The following is a 24,895-nucleotide window of genomic DNA, read 5'->3' as shown; positions in this document are numbered from 1 at the left end:
TTTATTTTTGATGCTGCACAGGTAGGCCATGAACCCCAGAACTGCTCCCCCAAAAGAAAGACTTCTGAATACTGCCTCCAAAATATGTTCATTTGCTTTCACATTGCCTCCTGTTTAACTCTTTCTCCCCCAGAGAAAATGTGACCACTCTTATGTCAGCGGCTGTTTTACTTTCAATCTCTTATCTTTTTGTGTGTGTGTATCTGGCCCCCGAAGGTTTTCACCTCTTCAAAATAACATTTCTTGGCTGGCTTGTACAGTGCGACTTTCACCTCATTCTCATGAAAACATCTTGGAATTTTTCTTGCCGTCATGGAAATTTTATGTGGAGAAATGGCCAATCTAAGATGACTTAGGGGGAGGCTGCCATCTTTGCAGAAGGATCCTAAGATGTCTTTCTGGATCATTTGCCTTTCGATATCTCCAGATTGCCCCTTATCCCAGTGAAAACAGATAGAGGAGACTGTACTGTAATTAGCTAATTCCGTCCTTCCTGCCAAGACAGTGAAGGTTCCTCATTGTGAACACATTCTGCTGCCAACAGCTCGATTGGAACATTGTGTTTATTTATGAGGGGATCTGAGTGTGAACAATTTGGCTTCAAGATTAAATGAGGGAATAGGTTATATTGATAAGTCTGATGTAATATTAGTCTTTTAAAGGAAAATCACAGTCACAAAGGGGAGCTCACATGTAAAGTATTGAAGATTATACAAAAACATTATAGAACTTGAGAACTCTCTTCCATTTATAATAAATAGTCCCTTGCTTTCATGCCTCTTGCCTTTTTGACAATTGGACAGATGTCCGGGAGGCAACCTAGCTTGGTGTGATAAGCAGCAGATTGGAACATAGCAGTAACTAGGTGTGACAGTATCAGGCAGTCTCAGTCAGCGGGTAGTCACCACATATGCGGAACTGTGCCGGGCAGTCTAGAGGGACACAAAGTGTGTTCATGAATATATGCGTGCACACGAAGTACCTAAGTCAGGTAAAAATAAGAATATGACAGAGCTGGGCATGCTGGCACACACCAGCATTCCAGCAATTGGGAGGTGGAGGCAGGAGGATCAGGAGTTGGCCATCCTTAGTTATAGGGACCTCTCAAGTACAAGGCCAGCCTGGGCTACCTGAGCCCTATCTCAAAACACCAAAAAGAAGAGCATATATATAATAGAAATGGAAATAGATCAGTGAATCATTTTAAAAAAAATAGAATGAATGCTTGCGTTAGCAGCACATTTACTAAAATTGGAACTATACAGAGAAAAGATTAGTATGGCCCCTGAGCAAGAATGACTTGCAGATCTTTGAAGTGTTGTGTATTTTTTTAAGATTCAAATAAAACTTATTTGACAGCATATTTTAAACCTGTAGTGTATTTTGCTAATAGAATTTAAAATAATATTTTATCAAAGTCATTATTTTTTGAAATGTCATTATTAAGGTCAGTGTTTCTCTTGTTTTTAATATAAACTGATTTATCACATTTTGGATTAAAATGTTTGGAGGTATATAAGAAAAGGAAATAGAATGAGACAAATGATGAGGAAGATTTCCAAGGAATAGGAGAAAATAATGAGTATTGTTTAGAAAATCAGAGAACTGGGAAACAGAGGAAGTCCTGAGTCCTGAGTTGGATAGGTGTTGTTGGCATGGGCATGACCGCGTAAAGGATCATAAAGCCTCAGACCCATGGCAAAATGGCAAAGCCTAGCCCCTGAGTAAGGCTCAGTGATGGCAAAGCCTTTCTAGGTCTGTGTGTGGATGTTGGTATTGTGGGCAGGCATGTCCACTGTAGCTTCCCCTCAGGGAAATTATGACATGACCACTGCTCCCTCACAGAGACCGCTCCTACTGATATTAGCTAGATCCTCCTTTGTTCAGTTGTATACCATAAACCCCGCCTCCCCGTTCATCTGTATACCATAGACCCCGCCTCCCCGTTCATCTGTATACCATAAACCCCGCCTCCTTGTTCATCTGTATACCATAAACCCCGCCTCCCTGTTCATCTGTATACCATAAACCCCGCCTCCCTGTTCATCTGTATACCATAAACCCTGCCTCCACATTCATCTGTATACCATAGACCCCACCTCCCCGTTCATCTGTATATCATAAACCCCGCCTCCCCGTTCATCTGTATACCATAAACCCCGCCTCCCCGTTCATCTGTATACCATAAACCCCGCCTCCACGTTCATCTGTATGCCATAAACCCCGCCTCTCCGTTCATCTGTATACCATAAACCCCGCCTCCTCGTTCATCTGTATACCATAAACCCTGCCTCCCCGTTCATCTGTATGCCATAGACCCTGCCTCCCCGTTCATCTGTATACCATAAACCCCACCTCCTTATTCATCTGTATATCATAAACCCCGCCCCCCCGTTCATCTGTATACCATAAACCCCGCCTCCTTGTTCATCTGTATATCATAAACCCCGCCTCCCCGTTCATCTGTATACCATAAACCCCGCCTCCTTGTTCATCTGTATACCATAAACCCCGCCTCCTTGTTCATCTGTATACCATAGACCCCACCTCTGCCATTTCTTTGTCCCCTCACTGCCCCTCGCTGTCAGGTCAAATCCCCGGAGTTGTGCAGGGCTGTGGCAGAGAATGAAAGACTTGTCAGCAGTTCCCTCCCACCTGTAGCCCCAATTACTCGAGAAGCTCTAATTACTCAGGCATTTGAGACTAGCCTGGAGAACATAGCAACATCCCATCTCAAAAATAAAATATAAAATTCAAGTTGGCTCTAGAAAAGGAGTGCCATCCTGGTGGATGGGAGAAGGTGGGAGTGAGACCAGGACGCTCTCACTCTGAGGTAAAGTTAGATAAGGATGCATGCATTACTGACGACATACCAATTTTGTGTAAGGATAAAGGAGAATATAAGCTCAACCTGGGGTGTGTAGTAACTATTGAAATAATAAAGATTTATATAGTATTTTCACATGTATTTGAGAATTATAACAGTTTTGAGGGGCATTTATTACAACTCCCAATACATTCGTGCCCCCGTATGATCTCCTTTGGAAAGACTGGGATTTGAACCCATCGCCACTTACAAGTAGTGTAACCTGGGACACAGTCCTCAGAATTACCGACTCTCGGTCTTATACGTCATTCACTCTGGCGAGTGAGTTGTTTCAGGACTGCTGCATAGGCTCTGCACCGCCTCGTTCTGGGGGCAGCAGCCACCCAGGCTAGGGCTTGCCGGTGCATTTCTATGAAAAGCCATCAGTCAATATGGTCAGCTTTGCCAGTGATGCACTATCTGGTACTGAAACTCAAAACTGTCACAGCACCAATGTATAAACATGTAAGTGGGGATATTCTTTTTTTTTAAAGTCTTGTTAGGTAGCCCAGGCTATGCCCATCATGCCTAGCTTTGCAATGTGATTATAGTCTAAGAAAATGTTCATTTCTAAAAGAGAGGCAGGACCAGACTAACCCACATTCTGAAGTTTGATAATCAAACAGACCAAAATATGAACGGTAAACCTTTAAGTTGTGAAATTCTGTGGTACAGGTTATTTTGAGAAGGAAATTTAAGACTATATTAGTTTTCTAGTCTAGTTCATGTGGTTCCTGCAGCATAAAAGCCGACCAGTGGATTCTTAAGTAAGCCATGTAAAACCTTCCCTTTAACTCCCGAATTCTCCGTTGGGAGATAAAAGCCGTCCTCTATCAAATTAACTATAATTAGGTATGTGAGTAAGAGCGCTAATATGTAGATGTTGTTCTGGATTTCTTAAAGGCAGGCTAAGTAGAAATTACAGCGGAGACACTGTAACTGAGCACCACTGCAGTAACATCTAAGTACAATACGGCAAGGAGCCTACAGCCTAAGTACTGGACTGCTCAGTGTCTCGGTGGGTTTCAGTCTTCGTGCTGACCAGGAAGGATTTTTATCTGGAGGGAATTTGTATTGCTTTGGAACTTCTCGCTTTGCATATAGTAATCATATAGTAATAATGCCTTGATTTGTCAAAGTCCATAGAATCTCTGACAGCCTACCATGGTCTCATTCTTGAAATATGATTATTAATATTAATTAATATTAATATTCTACTGGGGTACTTAGGGAGTGGGCTGATATGGGCTTTTCAAATGAGTTAGAGCCCTGTCCTCTATCTGCTTGCTTGTTAACTCAGGGTTTCTATTGCTGTGAAGAGACACCATGACCTTATAAAAGAGACTAATAAATGAAAACATTTAATAGGGGTGGCTGGCTTACAGTTTCAGAGGTTCAGTCCATTATCATCATGACAGGGAGCATGGCGGTGTGCAGGTAGACATGGTGCTGGACAAGTAGTTGAGAGTCTTACATCTTGAAGGCAACAGGAAATGGTCTCAGTGTCACACTGAGGGAAGCTTGAGCAAAAGAGACCTCAAAGCCGGCCCCCACAGTGACACAATTCCTCCAACAAAGCCACACCTCCCAACAGTGCCCCTCCCTTTGGGGGCCATTTTCTTTTAAACTACCACACTTGTTTATTTGGAAAGGTTTATTTCAGACCATTGGAGAGTTAGCAATCATGGCTGGATGGAGCATGTGGTAGAGGCTGCTCCTCTCAAAGTAGCTGAGAAGGAACAAAACAAAACAGTTCTGTTCCTTTAAATATTTTCTGAGATTTTGTTTTGTTTTGCTTTGGTTTTTGAGACAGAGTTTCTCTGTGTAGTTTCCTGGAACTAACTTTGTAGTCCAGGCTGGCCTCGAACTCACAGAGATCCTCCTGCCTCTGCCTCCTGAGCGCTCAGTTATTTGAAAAGTTTGTTTAATCAGATTATATTAGTCAAATGTTGACTTTCACTAGGGCTAGTATTGACACTTGGCTCTTTCTTGCACCTTGTAGGTTCCAGGAGAATACTCTGGGCACTCGGGCTTGGTAGCAAGCGCCGTTACCCACTGAGCCATCTTGCCGGCCCTTGCCACTTCCTCTGAGTCTTGAGTGAAGGATAGTGAGTTCATTGATCTTTTTAGGACATCATTGGCTAATCCTATTTAAAACTTCCCACTGTAGGGCTGATTATATTGTTGCCTTGAGTTATTCATCAACTTGTTTGGTTTTGTGTAGTCTCTACTGGTCTGTGACTCACTCTGTAGACCAGGATGGCCATGAACTTACAGAGATCTGCCTGCCTGCCTCCCTAAAGGCATGTGCCATTATATCCAGATTATGCATCCACCCTTAATGACAAGATGTCTTTTATAGTTATCATGTCACCATAGAATAAGATTTTCTTTTATTTTCTTTCTTTTTTGTTGTTGTTCGATTGTTTTGAGATAAGGTCTCACTGTGTAGTGTCAGAAGTCTGGAACTTCCGGTGTAGACCAAGCTGAAGCTGGAAGTATTGGTGCAGGCTTGCAATCTAAGCACTTGGGAGGTAGAGGCAGAAGGGTCAGGAATTTAAGGCCATCCTCTCTTAGTGAGGTGTGTCTGGGCTACATGACGTCCTGTCTCAAAAATAAAAATAAATGAAAAAGACTGGGCTATCCTTGACCTTGTAGTGATTCTCCTGCCTCTGCCTCCCAGCTGCTAGGACTAGAGGTGTATATACACTGCCTTAACCAGCTAGGATTTCCTATTTGTTTTCTTTTTTCTTTCTTTTCTTCTCTTTATTTATTTATTTTGGTTTTTTAAGACAGGGTTTCTCTGTGTAGCCCTGGCTGTCCTGGAACTCCCTTTTTAGACCAGGCTGTCCTGGAACTCATGAAGATCTTCCTGCCTCTGCCTCCCTAATGGTGGGATTAAAGGCGTGGGCCACCACTACTTGGCTGATTTCCTATTTCTAAATTTGAAAATATTTCATTTTCTTTATTTTTATAAGAACACTGTATGTATTATACTTTAAATGTTTACTATGTTAAGAGATATATCATTGTAAAATTATGAAATATGTTTGTATTATGGCACACTATTTATCATTCTAGTCACTTTACACAACTTGGTGAAATTAGGTATATTCTAGGTATATAATCACCACAGTCTTACCTCCAGAATATTTTCATCATTCTGAGTAAAAACCACTCAAAAAGCCAAAAAAAGGCTAAATAGAACTCTGTACTCATTAAACAGCAAGTCTCCATTCTCCCAGGCCCTGGTAAACTTTTTTCGATTTTGCTTATATATGAATTTGTCTTTTCATGTTCTGAGATATTTTATAGAAATATCTTTATTTAATCTCAACTGTAGCCCTGACTAGTCTCAGACTTGTTACAAATCCTCCAGCTTCAGCCTCTTGAGTTGCTAGATTACGGACATGAGCTACCATGCCCAGCTTCAGAATTTCATTGGCTGAATAGTTGTGTGTGTGTGTGTGTGTGTAACATTTTGTTTTTCTAATCTGTCTATTGACATTTGGATTCTTTCTCTCTTTTGACTAGTGTGAATATGTGTGCATGTGTGCGTGTGTGTGTGCGCGTGCGTGCGTGCGTGCGTGCGTGTGTGTGTGTGTGTGTGTGTGTGTGTGTGTATCTGTCTGTCTGTCTGTCTGTCCCCACGTGTGTTGCTGGGGATAAACTGAATGCCTCCTGCATGCTAAGCAAGCACTTTACCAGAGTTACATCCTTACCTCATAATGCTGCTTTTAGATTCTGTTTTGAGTCCTTGAGTTCAGTTTTTGGTCATATGTGTAGCAGTAGAATTGTGGGATTACACGGTAATTTTATGCCTAACATTTGAAAAGCTGTCAACATTTTCCACATTATAATTTAAGAGTTCAAAAATCTTAATTTCAGTTAATTATTTTTTTTAGACAAGGTGTCATGTCGCCCTGGCCTTAAACTGACTATGTAGCTCAGGATAACCTTGAACTTGCTTCTGATCCTCCTGTGTCCACCTGCCAAGTGCCAGGATTACAGGTGTGTGCTAGCATGCCCAGCTATGCAGCACTGAGATCAAGCCCAGGGCTTCATGCATGTTAAGCCAGTACACTACAGCTGATCTACACCCCCAGCCTAGGCTCTTAGTTGTTCAATATTGGTTGTTTATTTTAAGGTAAGGCATGTCTTAGGATTTCATAAATCATCATATGGAGACAATAGCATTTCTAGAGTTGCCCTTTTAGAATTTTCTTTTTCACTTCTTTGGATCTAAAACACTTGATCTTGATTTTCTTGGCATACATTCACTGAGAAGCTAGAAAGATTTTACATTCCAGTAGCACGTGAAACATGCTAAAAATAGATCATGTCACTTTCCAAAGAGTTAGCACTTAGGGCTCCCAAGCAGACTAAAACTCACACGATGACAAAACACTAGATTTTTCTCTTCCTTGTTAAAAAACAAAAAGATTTTATTTAAATTTTATTATAGTGTGTGTGTGTGTGTGTGTGTGTGTGTGTGTGTGTGTGTGTGTGTGTGTCGTGTGAGGCATGAATGCTTTGTTGCTTGTGTGGAAGTCAGAGGACAACTGGTCTGTCTTTTCTTTCCCCTGTGTAGGTTCTGGGCCTTGAACTCAATTCGTCAGGCTTGGTGGCAAGCACCTTCACCTGCAGAGCCATCTTATTGGCTCTAGATTTTTACCTCCCACAAAATTTTTGTTTCTAAATATGTATAAACAGTAGTGGCTTCCAAAGTTAAATCTGCATTGTATCCAATCTGTTATCAATATCATAGTTTGAAAATAAATAACAATGAGCTGGGTGTGCCAGTGCACTTTTAGAATCCTGGCACTTGGCAAGACTGACATGGGGTAGGCTTGTGAGTTCAAGGCTAGCCTGGGCTACATAGCAAGGATCTGCTTAGGCTGGGGAGAGTTGGGGCAGGTGGGAAATGGGGCAGGGAGGAATGGGAAAAAGAACAAGAGAAGAGAAGAGGAGGAAGGGGAGAGATGGGCCCAAGCACTCTAAACAGGAAAAATAAAACAGTACTTAGCAGGCAAAGAATTTAGTACTTACTATATACCAGATCCTTTGCTAAGCACTATAAACCCATTATCTAATTTAATCCCCTCAACAGCACACACCGAGTCAAAGTTCTTACTATACTGTGCAGATGGGAAGCAAGGCACTCAGGCAGGTTAAATGGGTGTCTAAGGTCAGGTCAAGTCAAGAGTGGTAGGTTCAGATTTAATTTAAATCATCTTTAAGTTTATTTAGTAACACTTGTTGGCCCTGATGACGAAGATAATGTCTTTAATTCTGTGTGGAGTTCACAGCAAGATGAGCCCAACATAGTTAACATTCACGGACACGTTTATAACAAGGCAACTGGACTTCCATTAAGGTGCTTCGAAGACTGTCCGCTCCCATATCCCGGGCTTTAGTTGGTGTAGACCCCGGATTCACTATTTTCTTGGTATTTTAGGTACCGGCAGCTCATATATGAGCCGATGATAATTAGATCACACAGGTCCCCGATGCAGTTCACTGCCGGCACTTGTCACTTGCTTTTTGTTACAGCTTCTGTAGTGTCTCTTCTCTCTACTGCCTTGAAACTTGGTGCTTTCTGGAAAAATATCTTTATGTCAGCCTCATAAAGACAGGAGTCTTTGAACAGTTCTTGGCAATACATGCTCAACAAACATTTGATGAATAACTATGTGAGTGCATTGCTTCACTTGAGTTTTTAAATCAGCACACCAGGTTATGGATTTTACTATGGCATTTCTATATATACTTTGTTTCTGTTGGCTTCCCCCCCTCACAGTCCACCCCCAATCCATTGCTTCCTCTTTATAAACTCTTGTCCAATTGAAATTGCTGCTAATTACTGTGGTTGTTGATCTCTGCTCCCCCTATTTTCCATAGCCATACTTGTAATTATGTATGTCTTCATGAGTATGTTAAAGTAATGCAGTGACAAAGGGCATGGATTTTGGTGTCATGCCGCCCTGAGTTTGTCCCTGGCCCCAGGACTAATTATGTATGCTTAGGCAAGGCACTAAGCATCTCAAACCTCAAGTTTCTTGACAGGAAAATGTCCTTTGATAATATAACGGTCCCTTGTGTTTTTCTTTATACAGTTTTAATTACCTGTAATCAACTGCCATACAAAAATAATAAATGGAATTTCAGAAATAACTCATGTGCTATTCTGAGTTGCATGATAGAATCCCACACCATCTGCCGGGGATGAGGTTCATCCCTGTGTGCAGCATGTCCAGGCTGTATATGCTACCCACCTGATAGTCATGTACTATGCATCCTGGTTATGAGGTCAGCGGATGATGTGGCAGTGCTTCTCATGTTACTCAACACCCCTGCATCCCAACGCACAGCAGCGATGCTGGCAGTTCAGACAGGCTTCTGAAGACTGCTCACCACTTTCTTTAAAGGAAAACCAGAATGTTCTTGACTTAAAAGGAAAGAAGAAATATGCTGAGGTTGCTAAGTTACTCAATACACCATTTTGGGAGACTGCATTCACAATGTGTGTGTCTTCGTGTGTGTGTGTGTGTGTGTGTGTGTGTGTGTGTGTGTGTTTTAGACAAGGTCTCATTCTGTAGTCCTGGCTAACCTGAAACTTGATTTGTATACCAGCTTGGCCTTGAACTCAAAGAGATCTACCTCTGCCTTCTGCCTTCTGCTGGGACTAAAGGTGTACACCAACATGCTCAATGATTCATGTGACTTTTATTATAGTATAATTATTATATTTATTTGATCTCTCCTGTGCCTAGATAATAAATTAAACTTTATTATAGGTTGTATGTCCAAGGAAAAGTAGCATACTCGGGTTCAGTGTCATCCCCGATTTCAGGCCTCCACTGAGAGTGTTAGACTTTATCTCCAGGACGAAGGGAGGGCTGCTGTGGTGCTGACCCACAGCACCGCTGTGTGATTATAAAAGATGACACACTTGATTTGGTAACATCAGTTCAGGACTCGTAATGGTTAACCACCTTTTCCCCATTTCAAATTACTTACTGTTCAGTTGTAGAAGATACGATCAAAGAGCTGAAAGACTCTGGTTTTTAGGCTACAACTTGATAATTTGCATTATTCCACTTAGGCATATCAGTGGCTAAAACACAGACTATGAATAAGGCAAAGTAAATAAAAAAGACTGCATGTGCACCAGTGACTACTATTTCATTATCATGTCTGAACTGCAGAAAGTCCAACAGGGTTGCTATGTGCTATTTGTTACTAAGGTATGCAAATAAAAATGTAACAATAATGAAATATACATAAGGCTTTGGTTGTAGCTCAGTCTGTAGAGCACTTGCCTAGCATGCCTCAGCCCTGGATGCAATCCCCAGCACCACAGAACACAGGGTGTGCTGGCACAGATCTGTAGTCACAGTACGCAGAAGTGGGAGGCATGAGATCAGGCGGCTGAGGACATCCTTGGCTACACACTGAGCTGAATGCCAGTCCTGTCTCAGAAAAAAGAATATGTATATTTTAAACTCTGCTATGACTAAAGGAATTCCTTGTGGGGATGAGTCAGACCTAAAGGTTGGTAGCAGTGGTCTTACTAATTTTATAGGTAACATGCTGTGTGAATATCAAGCTACAAAGACCTAATAGATGCCAGAATTGTCATTATCAAGTAAAGTATAACTGAATTTGAAGCATTTACCCCTGGGCTTAATTCCAATGGTAAGATCAGATCTTTAAAGTGCAAATGGGAAGCAGTTTATATAAGTGATTGTATTCTATGTAATATTATAGATCTTCAGCTAAACTTCACATTTTAGTAATCACCTGGGGCAGGAAAGAACTTAATAGGAAAAAGAAGAAAATTGTTTTCTCTCAATATGAATATTTCTACCTTTAAGCCCCCTTTCCAGTGGGTGCTGCTTTGAGACCAAAATAATAACATCTCCTTTCATTTAGATGTAAACATAGCGGATGGCTTATGGCCAGGCTTTCCTGATGCAGTGGAAACAGCTTCCTCCCCTTGAGAAGTGAGAAGAGATGGAAATAGAGTAATGGCTGAAATCCTCTTCCGTGAGGGATGGAATTAATCTTGAGAGCCTATGAGACCGGGACAAGAGTTGTCCTGGCTTTACTAACTCCATTACATAACTAAAGGTGGGATGGGGGATGGGCTGACTATGTCAATGGCAGAATTTTGCTGTCTATTAGGTCTTCAGAGCTGTTATTCATACAGCATGATAATCTGCTTATCTAAATGGGCAAGATCCCTGCTTAGGTCTGACTCAACTCTCACAAGGAATTTCCTTTACTCATGATGCATACTTTAAATATATGTGAACATGGTCTTTTCTCAACAATTTCCCCAGCCTGTCTAAAATTATATTGTTATTCACCAGTCATGTGCCTTTTAGTGTGAACTCAGTCCATCAAGCAGCTGCTGATGCCTGTCTGACATGCATCGAGATAAGGAGGTATTGAAAGGTGCTGGAGGAAAAAGATCATTTTATGCTCAAGATAATGAAGCCGCGGCTTGAAGTGGGAGTTGAAGTAGCAGCTTCAGGAAGGAGGCTGGCAGATGACACAGAGCCAGCTAAAGACAAGGAGGACAGCAAAGTAAGGTTGGAATGAAGGACACATTCAGAGAGGCAGACAAGTGTGTGTGTGTGTGTGTGTGTGTGTGTGTGAGAGAGAGAGAGAGAGAGAGAGAGAGAGAGAGAGAGAGAGAGAGAGAGAGAGGAGAGAGAGAGAAAGCAGGAAAGGGGGGAGGGAGAGAGAGCGCAGAGGGCTATGCACAGTATTGACTGAGATAAACAGGCAAGGGTTATAGAGCAAGAGCAGCTGTGTGGGTTATATAGTTGTCAAGTTGGTTTTTTAGGGGGTTCGCTAAGAATTAGAACAACCTCTGAGTGTTTGCTCTGTGGTTAGCAGGAGGGATGTCAACATTGGAGCCACCTTCTCTTACTCCTTCAGTCTGACCTTATACCAGGATTAAGTGCTCTGCAAATAGGATGGGTTCACATTCCTAAAGGCGTTCCCCACAGACATGATATTTCTGTTTTACCAGAGGTGGTGGTGGTGGTGGCACACACTTGAATCCCAGCATTTGGGAGGCAGAGGCTGGCGGATCTCAGTGAGTTCGAGGCCAGCCTGATCTACAAAGCAAGTTCCAGGACAGCCAGAGCTGTAACACAGAGAAACCCTGGGTTGAAAACCAAAAAAAAGAGAGCTATTTCTGTCTAAAACACTGGCTGGCCATGAGTATAATGTGGAGTTCATTCTACTTTTTATCCTCCCCCCCCCCCGGGGGGGAGGGCAGTGCTTAAATATAAGAAACATAAGTTTGATACTTTAGTTGATAATTAAAATGATGGTGGCAGTCTGATGTACCATGCTGTCAGGATCTTTTGTCAGAAAGAACAGATCGTCATTGATTCTGCTGTTCCCGATCTGTGACAACCAAAGGCTGTCAGAGTCCATTGCCCACTCGCTCTCCTTGTCACTTGTAAAAACAGTAAGGTAGCAAAGGATAAAAAAAGATGTCAGGGGAACTGGCTTAGCATTGTTAGTGCTGGACTTGTTTGACCTGAGGCAAACTCTGCCAAGCTTGATTTGGTTTTTGATTTATACAATGAAAACAGTATATCTCCTTTGCTCATAACCTGCATTGTGAAGACGGGATTATAAAGTTGTGAGCACCTTTTAAACGACAAGGCAAAATACTCAAAAAGTCTTAGCCTTGGAGGCTGGAGAGAGGGCTCAGCCGTTAAGAGCACTTGCTGCTCTTGCAGAGGGTCCAGGTTTGGTTCCCAGCACCCATATGGCAGCTAACAACCATCTGTCACTTTAATTCCAAGGGATCCAACTCTCTCTTCTGACCGCTGAGAGCTCCAGGCATGTACACAGTGCACATACACACACATGCAGACAAAACATTCATATGCATAAGATTACATTAAAAACAAAAGACAAATAGTCTGCGCCTGTTCACTTCTCTTACCTAAGATCATATTTAGTCTAAGAGGAGCCGAAATGGGCATGTTCCTGCCACGTACGTGCCTCTGTTAAACGGCTACACAGGCTGACTGTGCGGGGAAGCAATTATAAACGTGAAAGAGCCATGTGGACATCACACTAAGGAAGACACATGCTTGAGATCCCGGACATAGGAATGGCTTCTCAGGATTGTTGTCACACTGTCCTTCAAAGGTGCAGGCGAAATGGCAAAGGCTCCCAGGACTGGGTAACTACACGTAAATGCAGGGGATGGGTCTCAGGCCTCTGTAGTCATTCTTCCAAATTTGAAAACAGCATTGCTAGGGGGTGTCTGGGTCATCTATGGATTAGTTCTTTGTTTGTCTTGTTCTCATTAAAAAGGCCTGGCTGGCCTGGAACTCTGTATAAGCCTGACAGGCAAACCTTCAGCAATCCTCCTGCCTCTGCCTCCTCAGCACTGGGCATGTATTATGTGTCTGGATATTTGTACATTATTGTACAATGTCTGCAAAATTAAGCTTTGCGGAAACCTGCAGGAGCACAGGTCCTGGAGACCTTGTCCAGGGGACTGTGGATGGGGCCGTATCTGACCCCAGAGCCACCACGCATGAGCTTCTTCTCAGCCATTATGCCCAAATCCATCTGCCTTTGAACAGGTGAAGCCCCGCTTCTTTGATGTGTGGATCTTCTGGCGGCCAGAAAACTTGAACTCTCCATAGGGCCTTGATCACATGCTCCTTATTCTGCATCTTGGTGTGGATAGACATGATGACCTGGCTGATGTGAACCCTGGACTGTCCCCTTAGGCTTCCCCAAAACACCCTGCATACTTGTCTGGAGTCTAGACTTTGACAGCGTTGAGATGAGAGACATGAACAGTCACAAGAAAATTGTCTTCAAGGTCCCTACGGCAACCCATGTAAGTGACAGGCTGTTTGCACACCAGGCCTGCATGAGGGAAGGAACCTGGTAAGCTTAATTGGCTTCAGATTTCTTCTTTTGAAATGGTCTCACCATGCAGCCCAGGTGGAACCCAAAAGCTCAGTGCTCCTGCCTCAGCTTCTTGAGCCCTGGGTTTACAGGAATGCAGCACTATACATGTGTTGTTGTTACTATTTAATGAACTCAGGCTGGCACAGCTGCTAAATATTGTTTCATATAAACCCCAGTGTTTATGTCTTTGGGTATTGACCTGTACATAATGCTCTTCTAGAGGACCTGAGTTTGGTTCCCAGCACCATGTCAAGTGACTCACAAATGCCTGTAACCCCAGCTCTGGGGCATCTGATGCTCTCTTCTCAACTCCATAGACACCTACACTCACATTTGTACAAACTTACACACACATGTGTAATGAAAAAGAATTAAAAATACTGGATCAGCAACCAGGAGCTCTGACAGCTCTTCTAGAGTGTTCTAGTCCCAGCACCCACATGGTAGCTCACAACCATCTGGAACTCCAGTTCCAGAGGAGCCAGCACCTTCTTCAGACCTCTGTGGGCACCAGGCATGCAAGTAACACACAGACATACATACAAGAAGGCAAAACACATACATAAGAAGAAATCATCTTTAAATAAAAAAATAAAATAAGCATATTTCTGTTGACGTTCGTTGATAGTTTAGAAAGCTTTGTTAACATTGCTTTCTCTGACCTTTACAAGCGTTCACGGTACACACACACACACACACACACACACAAAGATGAAGAATAAAAAAACAACAAAATGACAATGTAAGGGCTTCAGCTCTCTCTGCTTTATTCTACACAGTTTATGGTTCATTTTAATATTTAAGATTCAGATATTGGAATAATAGTTCTAGTCTTAATGCTCGCTCCCTGAATTTTTTCTTAGGTTTATCCAGATTAAATGAAAATTTGATGTTTTCTAAAAGAAATTTTAACTGGACATATCCAGCTGTTGCATTTATAAATAGCTGCAGATGTCTACAGTAATGAAGGATTTACTCAGGTTGTTATGGCAACTAAAACTCCACAGAACCTCAAAGATAAGCTGCATTAAAGGAAGAGAGTACATTAAATGTACATTTAACCCAATTACACAATGAAATTATTGCTTACTGTCTGTCATTTTAGATTTTAAAAGAGAAATTAGTTTTAGCTCAGTAAGAGAGTCTCCCACTAAATTACAGGCTTGCGTATTCTTTGAAGGGTTTGCTGCAGCAGTAGTAGAGTGTGCTGACCATTTCAATCCCCTCTCCCCCTCCCCTTGCGCCCTCCATCAGCCCTCCCTCTCTCAACCTCTCTCCCCTGTCTCCGCAGTGTTGAGGGTGGAACACAGGATGTCAGCGTGCTAGACAAATGTCCCACCTCTGAGCTATGCCCCCAGACCCAAATTGTCCTTTTGGTCCTCTTTGTACTGAGTTGCGTGCTTATTTAAACCTGCTGGCTAAGGCTCAAGGTATGCTTCTGAGTCCGTGGAATATGGCAGAGATTGCACTGGACTTTAAATCTATGATCTCACCGGAAAGACTCATCCAACCGGACTTAGTTATACTCTTTGAAGGCCCGGGGGTAGGCTGGTCCTTCTGGATGTGGTAGGGCACACTTATAATCTCAGCAGTCAGAGACTAAGTAGAAGGATTGCAAGTTTGAGGCCAACCTGGACTGACAGCAAAATTCAAAAATAAATACTTTGCAAACTAGAGAGATGGTTTACTAGTTAAGAGCACTTGCTGCTCTTGCAGAGAAACCGGGTTCAGTTCTCGGTACCAGCATGGCAGCTCACAACCAGCTGTAACTCCTGTGCCATGAGATCTGACACCTTCTTCTGGCCCCTGTAGAAACCTGCATACATACATACAGGCAAACACGTATACACATGAAAATCAATGTTTACCAAATTAAACCAGTTTCTCTCCATGGGAGGCCTTACCCTTTTAGAGGAGGGGGTGCAGGGGGTGGGGGGGCTGAGGGGTGGAGCGAGAGAAGGGATGAGAGGGGGATCTGTGGTTGGAAGTAAAATGAATAAAAAAATTCTTTAAAAAATAAAGTCAACAAACAAAACCAACAGTTTCTATACAGTGAGTCTGGGAGTAAGATTCTAGAGTCAGTGACGTTTACTTTGTTTTGGTGCTGGTGAGAAAACTCAGGACCTTGAAAATACTAGGCAGTGCTTTGACCCCGAGCCACACATGGCGGGGAGCAGGTGGCAGGAGTGGTGAGACAGCCAGCCAGAACTGGCTTCGAATTTGCCATGTGCCTCCATGGGCCTTGAGCTCCTGCCTCAGTGTCCTGGGTGCTAGGAAGCAGGCATACACTGCCATCCCACTTCCAGGAGAGAGTCAAAAGCTGTAGCTTGTATTCACTGTCAGGCAGACATTTGTTATAGATTTATTTATGTGCATATATCTGTATATGTATGGCATGTGTTTGTTGGTGCCTGCAGAGTCCAAAAAGCATTGATATCCCCCCCCCCTCTGTGTCAGGTCCAAAGGAATAAATTCTGGCACCCTCTACCAAAGGCGCCAATCCTCATCACTGTCAGAAGGACAAATGACTACCTGTGGCACATGCCGGCTTCCGTGCTCACTCAGTACCTGTGGCTTTTCTCAGCTCTCCTCACCTCGCCCCTGCTCTCAACTTCTCAGCTGTGGGCTTTCATTCCTATATAACCTGCCATTTCAGCCACGCTCTCTCCTGGTCCCCTCTCCTTGGGTAGTCTCTTTCCTCTTTTCTCTCCCTCCCCCCCCCTTCTCATGGCCTGGTCCAGTCTGCTGGCTCTGTTCAGTCTACTTTCTCTCCATGCGCTGGACTCTTCCAGATGTCTCTAGCTGTATTCGCCTTCTTATCTACTAGAAAAACCTTCCCCTCAACCATACCTTGGAGCAGTCATTTCTTCACTTTATACACCTGGAGCTGGAGTTAACAGGCAGTTGTAAGCTTCCAGACATGGGTGCCAGGATCCAAACTCAGGTCCGCTAGAAGACCAGCAAGGGCTCTTAGCCAGAGCCGTCTCTCTAGCCCCAAGGTTTACTTTTATTATATATGTGCATTTGGGTGTGGGGGGATCTGTGCACTTGGGGGGATTGTGTGCACGTGGGGGGTATGTGCACGTGGGGGGTATGTGCACGTGGGCAGGTGCCTTCAGAGTCTAGAAGAGGATATTGGATCCCCTGGGATTGGAGTGACAGGTGGTTGTAGGGTGCCTGACGTGGGATCTGGGAACCGAACCTGGGTCCTCTGCAAGAGCAGCAAGTGCTCATAACTGTTGAGCCCCCTCTCCAGCCCTAATACATGCATTTTAAACAAAGCTGAATTTGCACTCTAGGTTTATAGTGGAGGAGTGGTCTATCTTGTTCTTTCAACCCCGTGGGCTTCACTTGTGGCAACTACGTTTTAAATGATCTAAATTGTTTCCTTTAGGATTTATCTCTTTCTTACTCTGAAAAAAATAAAGATCTTCTCCAAGTGCTGCTACCACTTGACCTCCCAGACCTCCTCTCCGTAATTGTGTCATAATTTAGGACAAAATAACATTTACATTGTTTATATTGTGTGAATACTGTTTACCGCCTAGCCACTATATATTATCTTTACATTTTACTTCCTGTATAATGGTTTATTTTCCCCTGGAGTTAATGATCAGTGCTATTTCATTTGCTTAGTTTTCTGTATACTTATGATTCTGTTTCAGACTGTGATGTAACTGTAAAATCACTCTGGAGTCAAACACCCACTTCCGGTGCTCTGGTGTGTGTGTGTCTGTGTGTGTGTGTGTGTCTGTGTGTGTGTGTGTGTCTGCGTGTGTCTGTGTGTCTGTGTGTGTCTGTGTGTGTGTGTGTCTGTGTGTGTGTCTGTGTGTCTGTGTGTGTGTGTCTGTGTGTCTGTGTGTGTCTGTGTGTCTGTGTGTGTGTGTGTTTGTCTGTGTGTGTGTCTGTGTGTGTGTGTGTCTGTGTGTCTGTGTGTCTGTGTGTGTGTGTCTGTGTGTGTGTCTGTGTGTGTGTCTGTGTGTGTGTCTGTGTGTGTGTGTCTGTCTGTGTGTGTGTCTGTGTGTGTGTGTGTCTGTGTGTGTGTGTGTCTGTGTGTGTGTGTGTGTGTGTGTCTGTGTGTGTGTGTCTGTGTGTCTGTGTCTGTGTGTGTCTGTGTGTCTGTGTGTGTCTGTGTGTCTGTGTGTCTCTCTGTGTGTGTGTCTGTGTGTGTGTGTCTGTGTGTCTGTGTGTGTGTGTGTCTGTGTGTGTGTCTGTGTGTGTGTGTGTCTGTGTGTCTGTGTGCACATATGATTACATGGGAGCTGAGGGAGGCTGGAAGAGGATGCAGGAGCCCTTGGAGTTGGAATTTCAAGACACATGAGCTCCCTTTGTAGTGCTGGGATCTGAGCTCTAGTCCTCATGATTGAGCAGCAAGGTCTCCTAACCCTCCAGCCCTCTCTCCAGCCCCAACTATATTTTTTGTCTTTGAAGATAGAGCTGTCTGGTGTAATTAGTCAGAAAGTGAACCTTTTCTTTTTCCTCTCGTCTGAGGGAGGAACAGTTGTTTGGTGGCATGGGAGGGTTGGTATCTTAGGTATCCTCATGGGTTTACTGTCCGTGCATCCTCACCCTGGCTCTCAAATAACCAATGTCTCCAATTCTCTAGATTTTTGTAGTTCTCTGATGACAAACAGAGGGTTTTTGCTCTCAGACCCCCATCCTGGATACTGAGGATTAAGCTTTCTCTGCTCTAAGTAAAGATCACCATTCCTTTTTTAATCCATCTTCTGTGTTTCTCTGTTATTTCAGTTTCACGTTTCAGAACATTGCTGAGATAAATGGATATGTATGTCTGCTATTTTTAGCCAGCAGTCCTGAAATGTCAACACTAGCCCGCCGCTTTCATTCTCTAAACCAGTAGGCAACTCATCATCTTCTGAGCCTGTCCGCATCTTCTATGAACTGTTTTTTGGTATTGTCTTATCTTTCTTTGCCTCTGTGGAGCAAATGATCCCAGTTCTCCACCCCACAATTGTTCTAAGTATGGCGAGCGCTGCCGTCACATGAGAACCTTCTGCAGACTTGAAGACAGTGATCAGAACTTGGCTGTCTTCTCTAAGCATGACCCTGTTCCTCTGTTCATGGTTTTTGTTTTAAGCTCAAGGACAATTAGAGTTTAAAAGGAAAACCTCAGGCCAGGTAAGTTATACATCTTGGCAGCTGCCACAAGGAGGAATATGGAGATGAGAAAGAGCCATGCCATTTGGGTTGAGGTTGCATGGAGGTCAGGGACATGGTAGGTTGGGCGCCATGGAGAAAGAGTGGAAAGGCCGGAGGCACCAGAGACGGCTCTCCTCTGAGGACACTGTTTCAGGTTTCTGCGGTACCCTGGTCATTAATCTCTGAACTAACTGTTCACGAAGAATGATCCCAGAATGGAAAGAGGATTCCAGCGAGGCCCCTGGCAACACAGAGGAAGACATGTCATTTTCCTTTGAAACACTGTTGTATTTGTAATGGCTCACAAAAATAAACCCAAGTCCTGGTTGGTTCTCTATCTCAGGGCTTTATCTTGTTGAAATTAAAGAAAAATGTCAGCCTTCCAGAAGTTCTCTGTTTATATTCACAGACTCAAATCATACACTGATTTGTGTGTGTATATTTGCTTTATGTAGTTTGTTGTTGTTGTTGTTGTTTGTGTCTTGCTCTGGAACTCTGAGTGACCCGGAACTTGCTATGCTATGGCCTTGAACTTGTGGTTCCTCAGCCCTTGACTCCTGGGTGTCATCAGGAGTCATAAAATGATCTTTCAAAAAGTTGGAGTAATTGGTGTCAGCCTCATTTTTAAAATAATGTAGGGCATAGGGTGAAAGGTGCTTTCTTCATAAGTAAAAGGAATTCTAAACTTCAATTTTGAGCTAATTTTAGACTTATAGAAATTGCGAAAGCATACAAAGTTCAGAGTATAAAGTTCACCCACTTTCCTCCAGTGACAGCTAAGAAGTTATCAAAACTAGAAAACTGACATTGGTACAATATTCCCTGAAGTGTTTCTGTCTTGGTTTTGGTTTACAGTGTTGGAGCTCTAACTCAGGCCTCACAGGCTAGGCTAGTGCTTGAAAGAAAATAGCTATATACTAAATTGGCTCATTCTGAACCTGAGAGACAGATGTCACTTTCAAGCCATCCAGTACAAAAAAAATAGCTGTGTATTTTGTTCAGTGGTGTGTGTGTGTATGTTCTCTAAACCAGTGTTAATTACTCTACTTACCAGCAAGCTCTCTCTCTTTTTTAAGGTTGTCTGATTTTTTTAATTAATTACTTTTTTCATTTATTTTACATACTGACCAGTTACTTCTTCCTCTTTTCCTCCCATTCCCCTCCCTCCCCTCTATCCACCCCACCCTCCATCTACTCCTCTGTTTCTGTTGAAAAAGGGGAAGGCCTCCCATGGAAGTCAACCAAGCATGGCATATCAAGTTGAGGTAGGACTAAGCTCCTCCCTTTGTGTTAAGGCTGGGGGCGGGGCAACCCAGAATGAGGAATAGTTTCCCCAAAGCCAGCTCAAACAGTAGGGACAGCCCCTGATCCCACTGCTAGGAGTCCCACAAATAGACCAAGCTACACAACAGTCACACATATGTAGAGAGCCTAGGTTGGTCCCATGAAGGCTCCCTAGCTGTTGGTCCAGTGTCTGTGAGCTCCTGTGAGCCCAGGCTAGTTGTTTCGGAGTTCGGCCCAGTGCTTGGCTATGGATCTCTGCATGTGTTTCCATCAGTCACTGGATGAGGCTCTTTGATGACAATCAGTAGGAGACAATCTGATTATAGGAGAAGGCCGGTTCGGGCATCCTCTCCACTATTGCTAGGAGTCTTAGCTGGGGTCATCCTTGTGGGTTCCTGGGAGTTTTCCTGGCACCAGTTTTCTCCCTAACCTGAAAATGCCCCCCTCCATTAAGACATCTCTTTCATTATTCTCCCCCTCCACCCTGCCCCCAACCCACCCAACCTGATCCCTCGTGTTCCAATTCCCCCATACCACCCCGCCCCCAGCTTACCCAGGGGATCTCTTCTATTTCCCCTTCCCAGGGAAATCCATGCATCCTTCTTCAGGCCCCCACTTTGTTACCTAGCCTCTCTGAGGCTGTGGATTGTAGCCTGGTTATCCTTTATTTTACATCTAGTATCCACTTATGAGTGAGTACATACCATGTTTGTCTTTCTGGGTCTGGGTTATCTCACTCAGGATGATTTTTTTCTAGTTCCATCCATGTGCCTGCAAATTTCATGTCATTGTTTTTTACAGCTAAGCAATACTCCATTGTGTAAATATACAACATTTTTCTTTATCCCATTCTTTGGTTGAGGGGCATCTAGGTTGCTTCCAGGTTCTGGCTATTATGAATAACCCTACTATAAACATGGTTGAGCAAGTGTCCTTGTGGTATGATTGAGCATCCTTTGGTATAGGCCCAAGAGTGGTCCAGCTGGCTCTCATTGAGGTCTCTTGAAGGAAGGAAAAAGAGAGGCTGAGGGAAAGAGCAGGGATTGGCACAGGGGGCATGAGCTGATCCGAGGGGCCCCTGGATCTCACCTGCAATGGAGCTAGGGCCCAAATTTACTTTGTTTCTTGCCTCATCTCTGGTGGAAACAGTGCTTTTTCCCAGTCACAGGGTACTCTGTACTCGGAAACCAGCGTCTCAAGTATTGCCAGTTTGATGCCCACCTGACAGAGCAAAGCTCAGCACACTAAAATAAAACATCCAACTAAAAGTTTATTTTCACTTTTACAAATGCCTATGTGAAAACGTGTAGATTCCTATTCATAATTTGATACAATACTCTGCATCCTGATTCACGGACAGTTGCAGTTGGCTGAACCAAGGACTCTATCCAGTAGCTTATTTGAATGTGATTAAGTTTTAGTTTCTGTAATAAAAGATGAACAGCAGTGGTCAGTAGAGAAAGGAGGCTGACTCAATTCCCAGTTCCCTTCAGGTCTGAGGTTGATTAGAATTAAAGGGCCTCGAGGCTGGGGCTGTGCCTCGAAGCAGGAGGGAGAGGATTAGACAGAGACAGTGCAGTCCATGGAGGTCTAAACTTGATGGGGCCTTAAAGGGGAAGAGAGGCTTCCCTGTGAAGCCTGAGGGGATGACGTTTGCTGCTTCCTTTGCTCTTACACAGTTCAGGGCCCAGCACATGAAAGGGTGCCACCCATGTGGGCTGGGTCTTTTGACGTCATTTAACAGTCAAGGCATCCCCTACAGACAAACCACCACAGGCCAACCTGATCTAGACAATCCTCATTAAGACCTTCCCAAGTGATTGTAGGTTGTATCAAGTTGGCACTTTAAGCTAGCCAGCACAATGCTTGGATAGTTTCCAGGGGATCATGCTTGAGCAGGGCTACTTAGAAAGTGTTCCCCAGAGTAAGCTGGGAGTCTCTCTATCTAAGGGGACCAGACTATATACTGAGCCAGTGTCAGAACTTGGTGGTGGCATCATCCACATAATAGTTTTGCATGTACATAGAATACAGGAGTCACGGGGGTCCTGAAGGCTTGCACCAAGGTTCCAGACAGCTGTCTGTGCTTGGCAATATGTAGCAGGGTCATATTGCTCACATGTGACTCCTGGGTGGGTTGTGCATGAAGCTGTGAAAGTGAATCCTAAATTGTGGTAGGGACCCTAGCATGATGTTGGAAATGCCAGGTATGTGGGATGTTTGCCAAGAAAAGCTAAAGACAAAACGTAGAAGTGGCTCTGGAGAGAATGTGTGTATGCTACATGTGGGAGGACTAGACAGGCACAGCTACTCGAGCTTGTTAGAGCCTGTGAGGGTTTGAATGAGAACGGCCCCTATAGGCTCATAAATTTGAATGCTTGGTCCCAGTTAGTGGAACTGTTTGGGAAGGATTAGGAGGTGTGGCTTGTTGGAGGAGGTGTATCACTGGGGGTGGGCTTTGGGGTTTTAAAATCCTACACCATTCCCAGTTAGCTCTCTCTCTGCCTTGTGCTTGTGCTTCAAGTAAGCTTTTAGCTATTTCTGCCGCACCATGCCTGCCTGCTGCCATGCTCCCTGTCATGGTGGTCATGGGCTCACCCTCCGAAACTGTAAGCCCATTAAATGCTTTCTTCAGTAAGTTGCCTTGCATGGTTTCATCATGGCAATAGAAAGGTAACTGAGACATACTGCAGTGATACCAACTCAAGCCCCAGATGCCACACAGAGCTGCAGGGTCCTGTTTGTCCTGCATGGTCTGATCTTTCCTTGTAATACACTCCTTCCTTTTGGAACAGGAATGCTCACTCCATGCATCATGTATTGAAAGTTCGTAATTCGTTGTTTTTAGCTTTATAGTAGCCCACAGTTAAGAGGTTGCCTGAGTCTTAGGAGAGACTTTGAACTTTTGAACAGAGTTGGGAGTTTTGAAGTTGCACTGAATACGTTTTACACTGTAAGATGGCTGTCAGCCTACGGGAACCATGGGCGGGATGGGACAGTTAGAATGTGAACTGTCCCCCCCACCTCGTGTGTTTGAATACTTAGCCTCCAGATGGTGATGCTGTTTTAGGAGGCTGTTAAATATGGGGCCTTAGCTTACAAGAGTAGGGCAAGAGGGATGGGGCTAGAAGATGATAGCTGGTCCTGGTTCCAGCCCAAGGTCTCTGTTAGCTGTATGCCAAGATGTGGGCAGGCTATCTCGTACTCCCACTGTCACCGACAGGAGTGACACCCATTTCCTCGAATGTTGTCGTGCCTTCGCCACTATTAAACTGTGAGCCAAAATAGATCCCTCCTCTTCACCACAAGAGGAAAAAACCCTCATAACAGCGACTTAGAGTCCTGCTCACAGTGCTGGGGACACAGCGCAGTGATGGAGTACTTGTCCAGAGTCCTGCTCACAGTGCTGGGGACACAGTGCAGTGATGGAGTACTTGTCCAGAGTCCTGCTCACAGTGCTGGGGACACAGCGCAGTGATGGAGTGCTTGTCCAGAGCCCTGCTCACAGTGCTGGGGACACAGTGCAGTGATGGAGTGCTTGTCCAGAGCCCTGCTCACAGTGCTGGGGACACAGTGCAGTGATGGAGTGCTTGTCCAGAGTCCTGCTCATAAATGTCACAATGAAGACCAATATATTTCAGAGAAGTGACAGACAAAGAAAGCAGTCAGGCTTCTAAAGACAGGAAACTGTGGGAAGGAAAATAGATGGGAAATGAACTGATGGAGTAAAGTCTGCTCCCACACTCTGGCACTATCTCGGAGATGATTAAGGTTGTAGAGAATTTCTACCCTGCCTTTAGGTGGGAAGTGCTTGTGTAGACAACCCTTTTGTCTTTGTGAATTTCTCTCCTAATTTTAGGCAGAGGAAGGCAGAGAGAGCATCCCTGCGTCATGTCTTCAGTTCAGTGATGTGATGTAAACGGGGAGAAATACTTTCATGTCCCTCATAGGAGAGTGGAGGTAGCATCTCACCTGGGACGCTGTGAAGTGGAACCCAGCTGGTTTGGATCATAGTGGGAATCCCAAGGAGTTAGCATGTGTGCAGTTTTTAATGAACTGAACAAAGACTTTCCCGGAAACAGCAGTTCTCAACATGTGGATCGTGACCCCTTGGGGGGGTTGAATGAACCTTTCACAGATATCCCGCATATCAGATAGCCCACATATCAGATACTTACATTATGATAAGTAGCAGTAGCAAAATTACAGTTTTGAAGTAGTAACAAAATAATTTTATGATTGGGGGTCACCACAACATGAGAAAATGTATGAAAGGGTTGCAGCATTAGGAAGGTTGAGAACCACTGGTCTAAAGGGTCTTTATGGAGTATCAGCTACTTTACAAGTGATCAAGAGACCAAAGGGGTCCATGTTTATCTGTTATGAATGTGATATCTAGTTCTACTCATTGACTGTGGGATCAGCTGTGTTTTATGATTTAAATGTTCTAGGAACATGAGTTTTCATTTGTTTCAATTTTTTTTTTGCAGGCCCAAATACCATTCACTCAGTAGTACATGCATGATTTGTACCATGTTCTAGAAGAGCTCATTTGAGAATTTTTTAAGGAGATTTTATACGTGTGTGTATGTGTTCACTTGTGTGTATGTCCAAGTGTCC

General features: G+C 43.8%; 1 protein-coding gene, 1 non-coding gene and 1 pseudogene across 2 annotated transcripts in view; 2 read left to right on the top strand and 1 right to left on the bottom strand.

Moving 5' to 3' along the window:
- The window catches only part of Ppm1e (protein phosphatase, Mg2+/Mn2+ dependent 1E), a 138,654-nt gene that overhangs the window by 42,778 nt on the left and 70,981 nt on the right, over positions 1–24,895 (top strand). The gene's annotated exons all lie outside the window — the stretch shown is intronic.
- On the top strand, positions 1,222–1,330 carry LOC114699299. Its single transcript, XR_003735505.1, has one exon. It is a non-coding gene; the product is annotated as a U6 spliceosomal RNA (small nuclear RNA).
- LOC114699304 lies at positions 13,727–13,827 on the bottom strand (annotated as a pseudogene).

Source organism: Peromyscus leucopus, chromosome 8b, assembly GCF_004664715.2.
Source record: "Peromyscus leucopus breed LL Stock chromosome 8b, UCI_PerLeu_2.1, whole genome shotgun sequence".
NCBI classification, from domain to species: domain Eukaryota; kingdom Metazoa; phylum Chordata; class Mammalia; order Rodentia; family Cricetidae; genus Peromyscus; species Peromyscus leucopus.
The sequence above is the reverse complement of the archived record's forward strand: the minus strand, read 5'-3'. Positions and strand labels throughout refer to the sequence as shown.